The sequence below is a fragment of the Ostrinia nubilalis genome, chromosome 22 (genome assembly GCF_963855985.1).
Source record: "Ostrinia nubilalis chromosome 22, ilOstNubi1.1, whole genome shotgun sequence".
Lineage (NCBI taxonomy): Eukaryota > Metazoa > Arthropoda > Insecta > Lepidoptera > Crambidae > Ostrinia > Ostrinia nubilalis.
The window spans coordinates 10686738-10707846 of record NC_087109.1 but is presented as its reverse complement, the minus strand read 5'-3'; positions in this window follow the sequence as shown (position 1 = coordinate 10707846).

Here is a 21109-nt window from a genome sequence, read left to right as displayed (position 1 = left end):
CTTAGTTTGGGACTAGAAGCGTGGTGTGAAATGTCCAGGGATTGAGGGATATTTATTTATTAAGTTAGTGCTTGTACTGGTACTAGTACGTCCCAACTCGGGCGCATAGAGTAAGAACTGATAACTTATTCACAATACCATTATCGTCTTGGCAACATTTTTCATGAAAATGTTTTGTTGAGATTGATTTTATTGATATACAGAACCAAATCGGAAAAAAACATTCTCACTTACAACTTTTCCACCTCTCAACGAACTTGTTCGTATAATTTACAACCGTGAAGGTGACCGCAGCCGTTTTATATAGTTATTTGTATGTTTGTCCGTCGCAGGTCGTAACTCTAACTATTCGCAGATAGATATAGTGTCGTAAATTAATTTTATCGTTTATTTATTGCCAAACTTTTGTGGGAACGGACAATAGAAATAAAGGTTTTGGGAGAAATCTTTTTTATTGTCGGCCATTAGGTGTCACGAACGGACATCGAACTGTGAATGACGGAGCTTTTATTAGACGCAAGGGAAGATGGCGCGGCGATCGAGTGCGCGGCGAATGTCTGCGAATATACGCGAGCAATGTTCGCGAGCCAAAAATACATGGTTGGAGTTTGCATTAACTTCAGGTAAAGCCTGGTCCGTGAGCACGTAGAATATTGTCCAATGACCCCAAGCTACCCATCCTTATCGCTCGCGTGTAATTATGTTGCTGTCGCGCTCGCACACTCACTGCGGGCGCCCGTCGCACAGTCGCGACAGCAATATAATTACGCGCGAGCGATAAGGATGGGTAGCTTGGGGTCATTGGACAAAATTCTACGTGCTCACGGACCAGGCTTTAGTCCGATTCCTACCGACTGACCCGACTACGATTGATCAGAATTGTGGTACCAGCAGTGTTGATAGGATTGATGGTAGAGGTGGCCACACTCTTCCCGTGGATGCCGTAAGAGGTGATTACTTAAAGGAGAAATGTTCGAACATTAGGCCTCAACCCGATTCCCCGACCAGCGCAGCGTGGGAAGTGTAGGTAGGCTGATGCACGTTTTCACCATCAATCCCTAATTTTTAAGTGACCCCTATGGTAACACATAACAGGAATTTTGTTTTCATAGGGGTCACTTGAAAATTAGGTATTGATGGTGAAAACGGGTATGAATCCTTCATTTGCCTCTCGTAAATTCGAGAGAGTTGACCTCTTCAAAGGTGACTAAATGGCTTATCAGTCCTCTGCTAATCGGACATTTTATCGATTTTAGACGATACATATATTTAACGATTAAAACCGTCAATAATATTAAATAGTGGCACCTATTCACTGAAAATCACCGTCGTGGCCTTCCCCACTGTGGGCCACGGCATATGCTGAGTGGAGTCCCATTGCGATGGGCATCGCTGTTGCGACAGGATAGCACTGCTCAGTTTACTTTTTATTTCCTTATAATATTTATGTGTTATAATTTCTGTCTTTTTTCCGTATACGTTCTCTGTCCTTAACTAAGTGATGTTCGTCGTAATAAATGTTTCTTTCTTTCTTACCAGCTGGTGTGCTTATAGAAATTTTTCTTATTTTGGTACTAGGTGGTGTTGTGCTAAATGTCCTAATTTCTAGGACCTAGAATATAGGTACATTTAATTCCGGCCTGCCTAAACACAGCGTCCATAAATTACCTGCCATTAGCTCATTACCGATTCCACTGAAAATTCACTGAGAATGTACTGAAAATTCACGCTGTAGTTCCAGTAAACACGCGAGTTCACGATCAGTATATTGCTTAACTACGGTTTAATTTAGTTGTTTCTTGTTGGTAGTTAGAGTTAATTTTAATTTAGGTTTGGCTTTAGTTTAAATACGAATAATACGATTTCAACGTTTGTTTCTTTAAATTGGCGCGGGAAAATTGGCTCGTATTGATTTTTAACGAATTTGAAAAAAAGGAGAAAGTTTTCAAACCTTATTTTTTTTTTGTTGATGGAGAGTAAAAACATAGTCTTATTGTTTTTGAGTTTTAAGTGGATTGTCATTGCTAAACATTATTTTTACAATGCCCAGGTACATTAAAGTTGAATTATAAATCTGTACATATTTATATATCAGTCTATGGTCCGACGAAAGATTCCCCAAGGAACACAAAAAAGCAAAATTCCCATTTTCTTTTTTCATTTTCTTGAGGTCATCGAGCCATTGTGCAGCATTCAACGTTAATGCTATTGATATGATAATACAAAATGAATCTCAACTAGAACCTGACTTACTGAACCCTTTTCAATCTTACTCATTTCTGGTTGAAAAAACTTAACAAAGACACACATATTCCGCATCAGATGTTTTCTAAGGGAGCTCACAGACGAGCGACAGTAGGTATATAGTAGGCGACTACTTGCGACTTAAGTCGGCGAAAATCGGCTACAGTCACCGATGAGACATATTCAAATTTGACGACAGTCGCCAACGCATCGCGGAAACCGCCGATGGTCGCTAATGTGTAATTTAAGATTACGTGTAATGTAACAAGAATTCTACGTGTGGACGGCACTAGGTACGAGCATTACATGTGAAGTGCTGCCCATACTATTTCCATTACATTACACGATACATTCCATTACGCGTTACACCCGTCTGGACCCAGCTTAACGTATAGGTAGAGGGTCAACATGTCATGACAGCGAAAGGCGCGAGTCGGAGACTGTCGCCGACAGTCGCCTACAGTCGCTGACCGTCGCCTACCGCTATCGCAAGCAGTCGCCGACATAATGTCGCTCGTCTGTGTGCTCTCTAAAGAACATTGTGAATGCAGCAGAATAAAAATAGTCGGTATCGAGTTATACGTTAACGTAGTTTTCTATTGTAGTTGTTGAGCTGAAAATCCTTTGTAAATATGACACAAAGGCACAAAAGAATTTTAGAAAGGAGTAGAGATGTGTTTTTAAAACATCCGAATCTAATCTTAAATTTTTTATACAGGGTGTGGCGTAAATAGTGGTCCAAAGCAAAAGGGTCGATACACTGTACACTGAGGTACCACATACCAGTATTTAAAAAACATATTATGTTTTAAAGGGTTTTCCAAAAGTAAAGGTAAAGTCAACCGATTTGCTAGTAGTGAGTATTGAATTTCGAAATAAACTTGGTTATTAAAATTCTGTTTGGAAAAAAATGATTGGAATACTTAGTTAATACATAAATTTAATCTTTGTAACGCAAGGTACCTAAGAATTTTAAAAAAAATTTTTGAACAACCTTGAAAATTTTTTTTTAAATACTGGTATGTGGTACCTCAGTGTACAATGTATCGACCCCTTTGCTTTGGACCACTATTTACGACACACCCTAAGTATCAGTATTGTTTCCATTTTTCACAGAAATAAAAACTAAACATTTCGTAAAAAAAAAACCTCATTAAAAAGTAATGTGTCAAAGTCTGTGATTGCGTTTCGTAATTGTTTTTTTTACTAATGGATTCTGTCAACGTCATTAACCATGATTGATTTCTACTAGTAAATTAGAATGAACGAGTAGTTTCTAGCGTTCGTAGAATACTGCATTTTAAGTAGGTACTCGTATATACCATACGTATACTACGCAGAACTGACGGTCGATAGGGCAGCAAGGTTCTGGAATGGAAGCCGCGTACCGGAAAACGCAGCGTAGGACGTCCACCCACATTACAAGGTGGACGGACGACATCGTAAAGGTAGCAGGAAGGCTCTGGACGCAGGCCGCTACCAACCGGGCAACATGGAAAGCATTGGGGGAGGCCTATGTTTAGCAGTGGACGTCATTTATTATGGCAGAGATGATGATGATAACATTGATGATGACTCATATATGTATATGTTTTCTCAGTGCATGGGATTGGTTTAACTACAAGTCGTATTACTTAGGTACTATTCGACATACTTTTGATTAATAGTAAATATTACGAGTATCACAAATCAATAATAATGTCACCGGAATATAACAAAATCCGCAAGTTTATAAATTTCCTAGGAAATTGAAAAACTTTCGTAGGATTCTCAACGAGAGGTAAATTGTATTATTTTACGCCCACATTTTCGCGTGGTTCTTGTTATTTTCCGGTGACATACTTATCTAGTCTTGTGTCGGAGATAAGTTTTTTCTTTAAAAAAAATTGCCAGTTTCCATTGCCATGGACTGACAAATACAGTACAACTGTATTTTTTCATCAATTCCAAAGCCATTGATTGGGATTGACACATTGATTGAGTAATTCTAATTGATGCGATTGAAAAACCAATCGGAGACCAGTATTAATGGTGTGATACACTTCCTTGATCATTTATCATTAGCTGAAAAAATATCGGGGTTTGGTGGTAAAAAGAGGATTACGAAAAACCAGTTCCATGAGGTTTTTCTTTTTTTTCCTAAGTAGTTACTATCGTTGTCAAGAAGCTTTCAATTTTCCCAAATTCGTAAATTTTCCGAATGCAACTTTTGCTACGCGAAGGCTTCTAACTAACAATCAAATCGTGGCAGGCATTTTGTTACATAGCACTTACTTGTAGTTAAGTATTTGTTTCAGATACCTAATGAACTAAATATTTTAAGTATTTTGATCAGCTTATTTTATAGTAAGAAGACCCCTTTTGGTTAAATAATTAGATTCTTACTCGTAATATTTCAACTTTAGGTGCTCATAAAGAAAATCCAGTTCAAGGCACTCGTTTAGTTCAGTAGCTAGGAGTTGTACGAGGAATACGAGTAGAAGCATGTTTAATTTTTTATGCCTAGATTTTTGCTTCAGATTTTTAGAATAACCCGACGTGCACCAAGTGCAGTATTTCCCATATATTCACTATCAAATTAATGCATGTTTACTACCAAAACTTTACAAGGAGCCCGAAACTTATGCAAAATAAACACACTTGAGATATCAAGCGAAGTTAACCTAAACACTGACCGGCACAAAATACACACTATAGCTACCAGGAAGACACCTGTGCTATACATGGCGTTAGGTAAATGGGTTTATAAGCCGACACTAGCCCTAGCCTAATTTTATTGTATATGAAAATTAAAAAAATAAATGATGATATTAAATTTCTGACTTCATCATACCATTTATATGCATAATGTTAACATGGGCTAGTGTCGGCTTATAAACCCATTTACCTAACATAACCCTGTATGTATTTGATATTATACAGGATTGCATGCACTTACTCGACTTAGTAGAATTTCCAGGAAAAAATACGTTTGAAAGTCCACACGTTTTCAGAAATTTCAGAAATAATTACTCTAAAGGGCACGTTAAGCTATCAGAGGGCTTAGTGTGAGTTTACATTAAACGTCTTCACTAGTGACTGCGTAAAAAAGTGACATTAATGAAGGATTGTACAGTATGTATGGATTGTATGTATGTTGATTGTACTACAGTGCCCAAAGCGGAAACTTTCAAGAACTAAAGTTTTCATACATATTTTTAAAGCGGTCGATGTCGAATGAGTTTAATGTAAACTCACACTACGCCCGCTGTTTGAAGCATGTCAGAAGTTTACGGCGGCATACAAAAGATAATATAGATTTACTTGTAACGGAACAACGAGTCGCTCTATGATTAATGTCTATTGTCACACCTTGTCATGAATCAATTAACCTCATACATTACCTCAATACCTCATACATTTTACCTGTATTGTACCAATGTCAAGAACGTTACATTACATAGAAATGCTGTAGGTAGTCTACCTTAAACGAAATATTTAACTAACAAGCAGAAAGTATTAAAGTATATTTTTAACAAATTGTCCCTACATCCTGTTTACACAAAACTTCATCGCGAAGCGTTCAATTTCCCATAAAAATATACCTCAGTTAAAGTAACGCAAATATTTGATGGACGAAAATGATATTTCTAATAAAAGAACGCAACGTTATCATTTTTTGCGTTAAAAACATTGTTTATAATTTTATTTCGAAAATTTTCATTCGCATGCTCTAACTTTGTAATTTAAATTAAAACAAAACAACTTTTTGTTTTCCAATCGTTCAATATTTTAGAAAGAAAGAAAGAAAGAAAGACACATTTATTACAATGGACATCACACATCACACATAGACATGACAGTGGCACATAACAATGGAAGAAGAAAAAATAAAAACAAGAGTAAACTGAGCAGTGCCACCCATCCACCAACAAGATGCCCACTGCAACGGGACCCCACTCAGCATATGCCGTGGCCCACGGTGACGAAGGCCACGGCGCTGGTTTTCAGTGTGCCCCATGCCGAGTGAGGGTCACGGACCATTTTTAAAATAAATAAAATACTAAGCTGCATAAAATTGTCTAGATAAACATACATAAATAGTAATATTAGTGCACAGATAAATACAAAAGGCGGTAAATCGGTAAGGATGATAAGACTACGTTTATTAAGAATACTAATGAAAAGAATACTAATAAAAAGATAAAACTGTTTGTATTGGTGTGTGTGTAGTAATGGTAAAGTAATATTGTGTTAATGTGTAATATTCGTAAAGAGTGTCTCGACGCCCGCAAAACCGGTTTGTGCAATCGAATGATTGATTGCGCGCGATTAGACAATTTAGTTTATCCCATATTGTTCAGAGCGTTACACGCGTACCCACAAACAAAAAATAAAATTTTAGTTAACACTTTGCGGGGTCATAAAAAAACATAAATAATTGAAAATGAATATGTCTTTCTATTTTATCTAATACATGAAGCTAACATAATTTTTTCCAGGAAAATATAAGTTAAGTCAGAAAAAATAAACATTTCTAATCTTTTTAATCAAAACACTTGTTTCTTTTCATCTTAGAGGAACCTACATTTTACGATCAATAATTTTATAAAAAAAAACAAAGCAAAAAATGCTCGATAAAAACTCATTTCAATATATTTTTTCATGGAAAAATTCAATAAGATGTTATTTATTTTATGAAACAAATCGGTACATAATATATCACCGGTCCAATGAGCAAGCATGGAGGATACATTATAGTTTCAAGTAGACACTAAATTTGAATATATCGCTAAATTAGTTACAGTTACGATAATAATAATCTGTGTTCTTAGTGATGTGCAATATTAACGAAAAATATCGAAAATGTTGTACACAAAATCATTGGGTCTAGAGCACCTGTAAGAAAATATTTTTTCTCGTTGCTTTTCCTGGAGATTTTCCGATATGGAGAGTTGATTAAGATCCATATTTTGAAATATGATTTTTTATATTTCCATGTTCGGTGAAACTCTTGCAGGTTTTTTTTTGTATCAGGGCCCGATATGTCAAAATTAGAGTTTTGGCGTTTGATTTATTTCTTTTTAAAACATTGCAAATAATAAAAATAGACACAAAAGGCGAAGTTCATCTAGGACTCTGGATTGCCTTCAACATGTGTCATGTCCGGGAATAGAACCTAGGCAAGAGCCTCCAGTCGAAGTTCGTTCGTTCGTTCGTTCCAGCCGAAAGACGTCCACTCCTGTACAATGGCCTCCCCCAAGGATTTCCACAAAGACCGGTCCTGTGCCGCTCGCATCCAGGCACCTCCCGCGACCTTCATCAGATCGTCGGTCTACCTAGTGGGAGGCCTGCCCACGCTACGTCAAAGTAAAGCAATCATAATTAGGAATAAAAAAAAAAAGAATTCCCAAAAACATCGACAACAATCTCTCACATCACTACAGGACGTGTCGGCTAACAGTGATGTCACTCAATCCAAAATAACGCGGTATCAGTTGGTCAGCGTCCGTCCATTCATGCGGAAACCGTGCCAACGAGCGGCGCGTGCGCATCTTACGTGGAGACATCAATAAACAGTCAACTACATAATAGTTGAAATTAGGTGCATTTTGGAACGAAAATGTGTGGTCTGACGTGCTGTATTACTTCAAAAATTTCAAGATTTGTGAGGAGATGAAAAATTCACGATTTTATTTGAACTTTCATGCTGCCACATTAAAAAAACATTATCCTTTTCTATTACATTCTCTACTAAGGGATGCTAATATTGTAAATGCAAAAGTAACTCTGTCTGTCTGTTATGCTTTAAACTGATGTTGATGAAATTTGGTTTATAGGTAATTTGAATCATTTAATTTAACGCGGGCGAAGCCACGGGTAAAAGCTAGTGATGCCATAAGGCATTCATGCCAGTTAACCTTTTTTACATAATGTAGGTATAACAAAAGGTATCACTATGGTTCGCAAAAAGTAAAATACACCATTTATACTTAAAATTATTGTCGCTAAATCGCACTTATTATGTCTAAATAAGATATTTTCACAGTATTTAGTTCAATATGCCGAAAGCTACTTCGATTTATACTAGTTAGGTCTCTATATACCTACGTTAATTATGTAAATTCAACCCATTGTAATTCTAAAGAGCAAAAACAGAACGTTGCCCTATATAAATTCTAAATCAAAATCGAGTTTCTTCGACAGAAGTCTTATGTTTGAAAGCTATAATTCAAGATGACAAGTTAACGAGTTGCCATCTCGAATAATTTATTCACGTGTGAATAGTTGCTGAATAAATTTTAGTTAGTTTAGTTCAGTGCGCGTGTGGAATATTCTAAGTTAGATAAATGTACGAGTAAGTCTAAATTAAGCTTATAATGTTACGCATAATATTTTATATTATTTTCTTTACTATTGGATATAAAGAACAGCTAAATGGTATCAACATATCAGTTTTGAAAGGAATTATGATCATGAAAACTATATTTTCACTATAAAAAGATTGGCAACACACAAACACTTTAAAAAGTAAAAAGTATTTGTATATTGCCAAATCCCGTTTTGGTGACATGAACGTTTAAAATGCTACATGAAAACTATAAGTTATTCATCTTTTGGTGTCAGTTTTCAGTCATGGATCAATTGGATTGACGGTTTTACGTGTACTGCGAAGCAGAAAGTCATTTGACATTTGGGTTTTCTGGAAGAGGTCGCTTCTTACCGATAAGAACTAAAAATTGTATCAGTTTAATTTAAATTTTGTTTTCAGTAGTACGTTTTGTGGTGAGTATTTATCTAGGTGTCTCTAATTTCTGGCAAAATTCGAATTCCCTTAGGATCGTGAGAATTGGATTTACGCCCGTATTCATAAGCGATGCTTGCGTAAGTGAAGCAGCATATCGAGCGCACGACGTTGAATAGAGCTCTGTGATTGGTTCGTTTGTCACCCTGTGCGTCCACGCGCACTGTGAGATATCATAGTAATGTTTGTGAATACGGACGTTAGTGTAACAAGAAGGGGTAAAGTAACATTAAATTATTCTCCATATTATTATATTTCGTGATTTCATGATTTCCCTAAGAAATTAACAAAATCTAGATACTCCATTTGTAGTGCATTGATCTTAATGCTATCAGTAAGACTATACTAATAAACAAACGCAATAGACAGGCGTTTCGACATCTACCGGTGTAGCCACTTATTTAATAGCGATCGGGACTAGACCTGGCTCAGGTAGGGTTACCATGTGTCCGGGTAAAGCAGGATACAGATAACATTTTATATCTTCAGCATTTTTGATAAAGGGGTTTTTGATGAATCCAGGATTGATATCCTCAAGGTAGGAGATAATAAGGATTTCGAAAGTGCTGAAATTAACAAAAAGTGTGGAGGGACAAAAGCGAGCGATTAGACGTGAAAAATAATGGGCTGTGGGACCCCTACATTTGGATCCTTAATTTTCTATGAAATTAAGAAAATAAACAAAAATGAGGGAATATAAGCATTAAACAATGGCAGAATTACAGCCGGAGACACCTGTTTTAATATTTGGACCCCCAATTTTCTTTTCTGTGTTCATAGATATCTTGAAAGGCGTATCTCGACACAGACAGGGAATATACAAAAGTCGAAATACGTTATATGAACTTTATGGCATGAAAAAGTATAATAATAGTATATCTTTTCTTGAGCATGTAAAAAAGTATTCAAAAATTTTTAAGAAAGTTTGCTTCATGGCTAAGTCTTTTTATATTCGGGACAAGATAGGGAACGCCAGTAATAAAACAAAAGAAACTTGGAATGTTATCAACCGAGAGACTGGTAAACTAAAACCAAAAGATAATGACTTTTCTCTCAAAGTTCACGATAATTTGATTTCTGCAGATAAAGATGTAGCGGAAGCTTTTGACAATTTTTTTGGTAATATAGCTTCAGCAACAACTGCCTACTTAAAGTCATCTCCCTCCGAGGCCGAAGAAATATTGAAAACCCACGTGACACCCTGTGACTCGCACTTCTCTTTTAAACATATTACTCCATTAGATATCACTAAAACTTTTAATCTTTTAAACGTAAAGAGTACAACTGATATCTGGGGCATCTCTATCAAGATAGTCAAACACATTATTGATATAATTTCCCCACAGTTAGCGATAATATTCAATAATTGCATAGAGAAGGGAATCTTCCCCGACCTCATGAAACATAGTAGACTAATGCCATTATTTCTCCATAAAACATAGCAAAACCGACCGTGGCAATTATAGACCCATTTCTATCTTGCCCGCTCTGAGCAAGATTTTTGAAAAAATCATACAGGAGCAACTTATGATTCACTTTGGCTCTAATAAACTATTTCATAGTGAACAATATGGTTTCACCAAGGGTCGTTCCACCACCGATGCTGGGGTTGCACTACTTAAACATATCTTCGAGGCTTGGGAGAATTCTCAAAATGCACTAGGGGTCTTCTGTGATCTCTCAAAAGCTTTTGACTGCGTAGAACATCAAACGCTAATTCGCAAACTGCACTATTATGGGGTAAAGGACTCGGCTTTGGATTTAATACAATCCTATTTAAACTTTAGAGTTCAAAAAGTTGACATAAATGGTGTTTTGTCTTCTGGGTCACCTGTGAAAATGGGAGTTCCGCAGGGGTCCATTCTGGGTCCATTCTTGTTTCTTATATACATTAATGATCTACCATATTTTGTTAAGGACTCTTGCGAAATCGTGTTATTTGCTGATGACACATCTTTGATTTTTAATATCGACAGAAGTAAAAATAACTTTGACGATGTAAATAATGCACTAACAAGAGTTTTAAGTTGGTTCACTACAAATAATTTACAACTCAATGCAAAGAAAACAAAATGTATAAAATTCTCTTTGCCTAACGTAAAAACAGTTAGTACTCAAATAGAACTTAATAATAATGCAATCGATCTGGTAGACTCTACTGTATTTCTGGGAATTACCCTGGATTCAAAACTCCAGTGGGGCCCCCATATAGAAACTCTGGCGGGAAAGCTCAGCTCAGCGGCTTTTGCAATAAAAAGGATACGGTCATTAACCGATGTTTCAACAGCTCGCTTAGTCTACTTTAGCTACTTTCATAGCCTAATGTCATATGGAATCATGCTATGGGGCAAAGCTGCAGATTTTGAAACAATATTTATTCTGCAAAAACGTGCCATAAGATACTTGTATAAAATGAAAGCAAGAGCGTCCCTTAGAGAATTGTTTAAAGAAATTGGCATTCTCACGGCCGCTTCACAATACATCTTAAACTGTATTCTATTTATTCAAAAAAATATTACTGAATTCAAAAAGAAAAGTGATATTCACCAAATTAACACTAGAAATAAAAATAAATTGGCTATACCCGCTTTTAGACTTAATAAAGTGTTTGCCTCTTTTATGGGACAAGGTATCCATTTTTATAACAAAGTCCCTGATAAATATAAAGAGCTACCGTATAATAAATTTAAAGATATAGTTAAAGATCACATGCTTAAAAAAGCCTATTATACAACTCGAGATTTTCTTAATGATAAGTCATCCTGGGAGTAGGATTATGGTCCTCTCATGCTCGCACTAAAAAGAACATGAAACATAGTAGACTAATGCCATTATTTGCCATTGCCTCATGAAACATAGTAGCAAAACCGACCCTGGCAATTATAGACCCATTTCTATCTTGCCCGCTCTGAGCAAGATTTTTGAAAAAATCATACAGGAGCAACTTATGATTCACTTTGGCTCTAATAAACTATTTCATAGTGAACAATATGGTTTCACCAAGGGTCGTTCCACCACCGATGCTGGGGTTGCACTACTTAAACATATCTTCGAGGCTTGGGAGAATTCTCAAAATGCACTAGGGGTCTTCTGTGATCTCTCAAAAGCTTTTGACTGCGTAGAACATCAAACGCTAATTCGCAAACTGCACTATTATGGGGTAAAGGACTCGGCTTTGGATTTAATACAATCCTATTTAAACTTTAGAGTTCAAAAAGTTGACATAAATGGTGTTTTGTCTTCTGGGTCACCTGTGAAAATGGGAGTTCCGCAGGGGTCCATTCTGGGTCCATTCTTGTTTCTTATATACATTAATGATCTACCATATTTTGTTAAGGACTCTTGCGAAATCGTGTTATTTGCTGATGACACATCTTTGATTTTTAATATCGACAGAAGTAAAAATAACTTTGACGATGTAAATAATGCACTAACAAGAGTTTTAAGTTGGTTCACTACAAATAATTTACAACTCAATGCAAAGAAAACAAAATGTATAAAATTCTCTTTGCCTAACGTAAAAACAGTTAGTACTCAAATAGAACTTAATAATAATGCAATCGATCTGGTAGACTCTACTGTATTTCTGGGAATTACCCTGGATTCAAAACTCCAGTGGGGCCCCCATATAGAAACTCTGGCGGGAAAGCTCAGCTCAGCGGCTTTTGCAATAAAAAGGATACGGTCATTAACCGATGTTTCAACAGCTCGCTTAGTCTACTTTAGCTACTTTCATAGCCTAATGTCATATGGAATCATGCTATGGGGCAAAGCTGCAGATTTTGAAACAATATTTATTCTGCAAAAACGTGCCATAAGATACTTGTATAAAATGAAAGCAAGAGCGTCCCTTAGAGAATTGTTTAAAGAAATTGGCATTCTCACGGCCGCTTCACAATACATCTTAAACTGTATTCTATTTATTCAAAAAAATATTACTGAATTCAAAAAGAAAAGTGATATTCACCAAATTAACACTAGAAATAAAAATAAATTGGCTATACCCGCTTTTAGACTTAATAAAGTGTTTGCCTCTTTTATGGGACAAGGTATCCATTTTTATAACAAAGTCCCTGATAAATATAAAGAGCTACCGTATAATAAATTTAAAGATATAGTTAAAGATCACATGCTTAAAAAAGCCTATTATACAACTCGAGATTTTCTTAATGATAAGTCATCCTGGGAGTAGGATTATGGTCCTCTCATGCTCGCACTAAAAAGAATTAAAATGAAAAGTAATGTATAAACTCATAATAATTTCTCAAATGTTATAGTGTCATGCTTCTCAATCTGGACTGTTACTTAGCTTTATTATTAGTTTTTTATTTTAAAGAGATAACTTGGAATTGTCATTCTCACTAAAATGTCTCTGGGGTGGTGGCGTAGTGAGGCGGGTCGTTACATTCCCTCTAATATGGTCGAGTGAAGCGATGGCTGGTTCACTCGTCATGTCTGTGAACAGGCGCTGCTTTCGGGGACTGGTCAATCCAAGTTATTCAAATTTATGTATGCGAGTCATTTCTACTAGTATCTTAATATGTAAGTCTAGATATTAGCACGTCACTACCTTGTTTAATATACCACGCAATCTTGTATACCCATTCTTATAAGATACACCATACAAGAATGCATGGTAAATTCAGTGAACTGCTCCTGAATCGAATGTACCTACTACTACTATTTCTATTTATTTATATTAACCGGCAGACAGTGGTGACTGAGTTTGTTGCGGCGCTTCTTCTCAGCACTTGCCAAATGTTGGTCTCGAAGCGCTGGTAGGGTAAAAAGATTATGAGACATGTAGAGGCTCCTTAAGAGCAAAATGACGATTTGTAAGAACTATTTATTAGTCCAAACAAATAAAGAAATTTTGACTTTGACTTTGACTTTGACCTCTTTGAAAATCGCCACTCTAAGTAACATACAAAATAAGTAATCAAGAACTGTATCTGAAATATACTCTATCCCTAATCATAACATTTTCGCAGTCAAACTAGATTGGTCCGCATTTCTAATTGTAAAACATGGCAACCCTATAGCTATAATATTTTAAACTACTATGTTGCATTTTTACTATAAAATTATCACTTCACGGGATTTATTGCAACAATATCTATTTTAACGGTAAATAAAATATTTACCCTCCCGACGTTTCGGCTCGGTTGCACGAGTCGTGGTGGATGCGGGTGGATGAAGAAAACTCATCGCGCCGGAGCAGACGACGCCGCATCTGATTCTCTTCAGTCTGCCCGCGACCATGACTCGTGCAACCGAGCCGAAACGTCGGGAGGGTAAATATTTTATTTACCGTTAAAATAGATATTGTTGCAATAAATCCCGTGAAGTGATAATTTTATGGCAACCCTAGTCACTGAATTGAATACTTTGGCCTGCGCCCAAGTGGTTAACTGTGCTACCGTCAAAGCTAGGAGAAGCGAGATAATGCGAGAAATAATGAGGTGTACCGACGACAGCACGAAAAGTGTGAACTATGAACAGTTCACACATATGCTCAAGAAGAAGAATGAACAAGAAGTATGAATCTCAATCTGGAAACTGGACCTTAATCTCCACTGCAGGAACATAAATCTCTCCAATTTACCAAAAGTACGAGTATGAAAATGAATTTGGTCTACAATTTCCACGCAGGCCAGACAGGTTGGGGAGGCCTAATAATAATATTTACGTATCTCTCCTGTATAATAATACGGGACTATTCCCACCTCTCGTTCCCACCACTGCAACTCCTGTGTAGCTAGGATCTACAGCTTGACCGCCATAAAAACCCAACCAATGAAGCTCAAGTTTGTTCCGGGGGAAAGTTAAACTGTCATTGGACCCGCAACGAAATTAATCAGAAGAACATAGGAGGAGTTCGAAATTAAGGTTGCAATGTGGATGACAATAAATATCAATTAAGGGGGCCTATCTTATGAGAAATCTCTCCTGTATAGTCGTCTCTTACGATATCCCATAAAGAGTGGGAGTGTTTCTATTCTACTCTGCCGGAGCTCACGGATAAACCAATAAAATTATACACCAAACTTTGCCTAATGATTATCACAAACTTTATCTCTACCAAAAGCCATAATTAGCATCACATCTAAAAGCAAATCTCATTCCCAACACTGCCAGAAGCAGACCAGACCAGGTAATCAATTTAGCCTGGATTCAGACGACTAGCTAGTCAAATATAAACTTTAAACTAATCTCGCAGCTAAATTGTCTATTACCAAACGGAGGGTCTGTCTGTCTGAATATTCTCTTTGGAATAGCGCTAGCACTTGTTGACGAGATGTAGGTATATCGTGTTTTCTACTTTCGCTAACGCTAGACAGGTGTCAAAACAAGATGATGAATATTAATTGGGATATTAATGCGCTAGTGCATCTGTGTTTAGACTGGAGGATTTAGGGACTTTAGATAGGTTGGGAGTTGAGTAGTTAGAAAATAATTAAAAATTTATAAACTATGAACAACAATTTTGATGTTTCTATTTCTGATGTTAGCAATGAGAAATCATAGCGGCATTTGTGTAATAAGGGTTCTGGTAAATCAGTAAAGACCTTTTTCGTGGAAATTGTTAGAACTATAAAAAAATAATAGCAATATGACACACATTAAAATTTGAGAAAGTACAAGCTCGATTCATCGTACTTTTATACACCTCTAAGCAAATTCGCTCATAAAAAACTACTGCATTATTTTCTGTGGACCGACGATCTGGTGAAAGTCGCGGGAAGTATGATGCTGACAGCGCAGGACTCCTTATCAAAATCCTTGGGGGAGGCCTTTGGCTGAAATGAACTAAAGTATACAATACCTAATACAAACGGTTTTTTCTGTAATAATCTAATCATGGCGCTTGTCGTTAACGACAGTAGAAAGCATCCTGTCTAACACCAGAGGTCAGCCTATTAGATGATAAAAACTCTTTGTTCTTCTGTCAATTGGATTGATTGCCTATTATTTTGTGAGTTACGCGCTTGCCTGCTTTTGCTGAGAAATACGAGTAGAACAGAATATCCGCTTGTAAAAGTTAATGTTAAATGTAGTTTTCAGTATTTTTAATAAATTAACGATGATAGTGGAGAAGAAAATAGAGTTTGTCTAGTAGAAAGTCTAATAATAAAACTCTAGTCTATTGTAATTCTGTATTTGCATAGTGTCAGGGTCAGGGCTCATAATATGATGAAAATTTGTAACTTTTGGTTCAAATCGATAGCGGTGCATTCGCATCAGGAAACTTTTCTTTCAATTGTATATGAACAAATTAACTATGAGTTGAACAATTTCATTATACAACAATTTCTTTCAATTTAACTAATATTTTACTTCAACTATTTCTAAACTTCTACCTATTGCGATCTCAGTTTAATTCTTAGAATAAAAAATAAACTTATGTGAGAGTGGGTCGGAGTGGTTTTGAGAAAAGTAATAGTTTTCTCTTTGTTTGTTTCCCTGCTCAAGTTGGCAGAATCACTACCGTGCTCCCGATTATGATACGTCTGTTCTGGAATGTATTGTTTTGTCTAAAATTAATGCCCATATCGCATGTTACGGTCGTTCAATAAAGTTTTTGTTTAGTCTGGCGTAGATAAGACTGGATCATAAATAATGGGTTTATATCGTTTTGTTTTGAAAGCCTAATTGCTTTTTTTAGGTTCGAATGTTTACAGACACATGACTAATGTATTACAGCAAAAAGCTCAATAATTAATTTGTTCGATTTTAAGCATAGATTTAGGATTTTGACTGTTTGGATTTTAATAATTTAAGCCAAAGAACCTATGTTTGAGATTAAATCGAGTTTGAACATTGTTTTGTAATACAGAAACAAGTGCTTTATTCGATTAAGATTGGAAGTAGTAAATGTTACCAAAAAAATTACAAGATATTTTTTATGTAGAATTTAATTAACTTCAACTGATACCTTAAACGTTTGCTCATATTTCTTCCTGGTGGCTCAGGACTCTGAATTTTTAAAGTAGGTATTATTTGTGAAAGCATAATAAACGCAAATTATGATGTTGGTTTCAATCATCCATCTCAAAAAGGTACTCGTAAAGTTAAGACTACATTGACCGGACTATAGATGCTGGCTGTGTTGCACCAGCTAACTTTGACCGTAACTATAACGATAACTGGTGTTTTTTGTATAGTTTGACAGATTTTTAACGTTTGTCAAAGTTAAGTTTAACCGCCTCTGTGGTCTAGTGGTAAGACCACCTGCTTCAGACGCAGAGGTCCCGGGTTCGATTCCTAGTGGAGGCAGATTTTTCTGTTTGGTTTGGTTGGTGGTAGGGCTTGTTCTAAGTCCGCCTGGCTAGCTACCACCATCTTACCTAAGTCTGTCGCCATAACAACAGTGTTAACAGCATTGTTGTGTTCCGGCAGTTAGAGGTAAGATAGCCAGTTCCTCCGTGGTTGAGGATTCCGGGTGAAGCTCGCTTCTACCTTCGGCCTGATCGTCACTTACCATCAGGTGCGATACAGACCAAGAGCTTCCTCATTGTGGATATAAAAAAAAAGTAAGATGGTGCAACCCAGCCTTAGACAGAATTAATGCCTAGGTACTTTCCATTCGCCTTTTAATCGCTACCTGAAACAAAAACCAACTTGTTAGTTATTTTCTTATAAACAGAAGGCACTTTAAAATAATTGCGGAGTTATTCAGTAACAAACTAAACTAGCTAAGTTCCAAACTTAGTAACGAGCTGTATTCTGTACCACAGTGTACACATGGAGAGTAGACAATAAACATAGTGAAACAACAAAAGGGGCACGTGAACTCGTAGTAACAAGACAAGTTCGGAATAGAGCCTCTAAATTAACCGTATGACAAGCAATGAAATAAATTACACTAGGCGAAAGTGCGAAATATTATAAAGGCGAAAGTTTGTGAGTGTGAATGTTTGTTACTTCTTCACGTTTAAACGGCTAGAGCGATTTTAATAAAATTTGGTATGGAGTTAGCTGACACCCTGGATTAACACATAGGCTACGCCTATTAGTATTATAAAATACTAATAGGTGAGATACAGGTCAAGAGCTTCCTCGTTGTGGATAAAAAATTGGGGAAGGCCTCTATTTTTTGCAGTGGACGTTCTGTGGCTAAAATGATGAAGATGATAAAAAATATAAGTGGCACGTGTAGAGAGAGTAGTGGGCCGTTTTCTTTCAGTGGAGACTGACGACCGAACGAACTGAAATATGAACAAATTGATGAAGATGATGATAGTGAATCACAGATCACAGAAACTAAAGGGAGATATGACTAGGGGGCGGGGCCAATGTCTGAGGAATATACCCAAAAATAGAACACATTGCTCCTGACAGTAATGATGACAGCAGCGACGTCATCATGTAAACAGTTTGCATTGCTTGCGTAGTACTAAAGATTTTTCGAACGTTGAGTACTGATACCGCAGTGGATAATGAGCACATAATATTTTGATTAGGTACTTTGTGTGTGTGATTTTCTAATTCGACACTGAGTTTCGAACTCAGCGCATTAGTTAGCATCTCTCTATATCTCTATGCAGTGAGCTTTCTACTTTATCGCTATCTTATACTAAACTTATGTCAAAGATAGAGATGACAAGTAAGGAACTGCGAAGTATACTGCATTGTTGCATTGTAGAGTACCCAACTACTACAAAGGTGTACACTTTTGAAGTACCTAGCTATTTTCTGAAACTTTGCTTGTTAAAAATACAGGTCTCCTTTCAGGAATTTCTATTATTCCATGTTATATTTTCTTATACCTGGATGATTCATTATTTATTTATTAATATATGAGACACTGTCTGAAATAAGTAGTTGTAAAAGGATGACAAGACCAGTTACGCTAAATGTCACTATTAATTCATTCTTTTGTTATCAAATATGGCTTCTCGAGTCACAAAACACACAAAATTGAAGGAGATTATCAGGCGCAATCATTGCAGTCAAATACCTCACTTGTTCTATATAAATCTACTAAAAGCGAAAGGTCACTGACTGACACACTCAAATCTCAGAAACTACAAGTGCTAGGAGTCTAAAATTTTGCATGGGGTTTCCTTTTAGAACGTAAGTGCTCACTAAGACTGGATTTTGCAAAATTCAACCCTAAGGGAATAAAACGGGATCCACGCGTACGAAGTCGCAGCCGGCCGCTAGTAAAAGATATTTTAGTGAACAAAAGTGGACGTCATATCCACGCAAATTTATCAATCTTTAAGAAAACACCGGATTTTCCTCGGCTCTTTTAAAATAGGCCGAACAAACGTCTCGGGGTATCTATCAACGTCACGGCATTATAAATTTTCGCATACGAAAATACACGCTAATTGATGTTCATTATTGTAGAGTAGAGTTACTCACGTTCTCGAGTGGTGTATAGAATTACGCACATTTATTTCGTTGACAGACGTAGGAGGAATGTGGAAATGGTGGGTGTAGTTACCTACTTTTTTTAGGTAAACATTTTCGTCCATATTCCTATACAGTAAAAAAATACAGCAGTGTTAATGTCATGTTGAAGCTGTTAAAGTCTGCTCTAACTTACAATATTTCTATAAAAAAACTTATTTTAACCTTAGTCATTGGTTTTCAACTGTATCTTGTAACCACTCTTGTGGCGGAGTTTTGGGCTGATACTGTGTAGGTTTGTTGTCGACATGAAAAGAAGAAGAACCGTATCTTCACAGCATAAAGTTCAAATTGATGTGGGCTCTACAGCCACCAGAGTCTGGTTAAGGGTTGACCTATGTTCAGCTTTGGACTTCATATGGCTGAAATAATGATGTTTTTGAAACAAAAATGTAGTCTAAACGGCTGTCGACTGTATAAGTAATTATATTTGGTGGCTCATAGAGTCTGATACCAGGGTTTTCACAGTCCATTAAATCGCGAAAAAGTTTATTCAATTTGACTGATCCCTAAACCTACGCCTCAACACCCAAAAGGGCCATGATGTCTTTTGCGGAAAACATCACACGAAAATTATGCTAAGTGCCACAATTTGCGAACCTAAAGGCGCTCCCCCATTGATGTTCTCCCACGAGCACAAAAAAATTCTTTACGAACATTCGCTTTTGAGGAAATAAAATTAATAACGGCTTTATTTTCATTTAATAATATAATTATCGTCATCATCATAAACAGTTCCTTTACTCTCCACTGGAAGAGTACGACTCTCTCTAAATTCTCTTCTTAGTCGACCACTCTTGTCAGAGTGGTCGTGGTTGCGCTGACGACGTACATGGTGGGGTAATTTCATCTCCGAGGGTAGCTCTCCTGGCAGTGTGCTTCCATTTCTGACGGTTAGAGGCGTCGCGAGGCTCTCTAATTTACCAGAGGCAAATGGAAGATTTTCCTACATTCCCCACCTTGACCAGACAGGTTGAGAAGGCCTGATGTTCATAAACTTGTATTTGTCCCTTGTCGCCTCTTACGACTTACAATGGAAGAATGACAGTGATCCTATTCTCCTCTGTCGAGATCACACAATTACTAACAAAAGATTTCTCTTTTACCGTCAAAACGGCACTCGAGATTCAACTTCTGACAAATATTCGCCGTCAATCAATACCCATTACGTAGGACCACTCTCAGTGTGAATGCAGCTTAAGCTGCTTAAGGGTCATTTAGTCGGGCCCAGGTGCAAAAAAGGCCCGGCTTGCCCTATTAAGGTTTTAAAATAAGCTCTGCTCTCCACTTAATAGGTTTATTTGATTATTGTAATAACGCTTAGGGGAATATTGTGTCATTTGTTTAATTATAACGATGAGCTATCGTAACTTTAAGTATTTGCTATCACCGCCGTGAGCAATTTATCCTTGAATTTGCAATCAGTGTCCAAATTTTTGGGAGCGACTCAGAATCAGTAATGTTAATCGATTTACCTAAATAAAACATTTTTTTTATACATATTTAGTTATTTTTCCATACGCGCGAGGTTTCAAAATTGGCTTGCGTGGATAATTTACTTCGCTCATAGGAAAATACGTACATACAGTTAACTGCGAATCTTAATAGACATAATGATGCGCGAAAATAAGCCTTAACAAATCCGTCTGGTCAGCGTGGGTA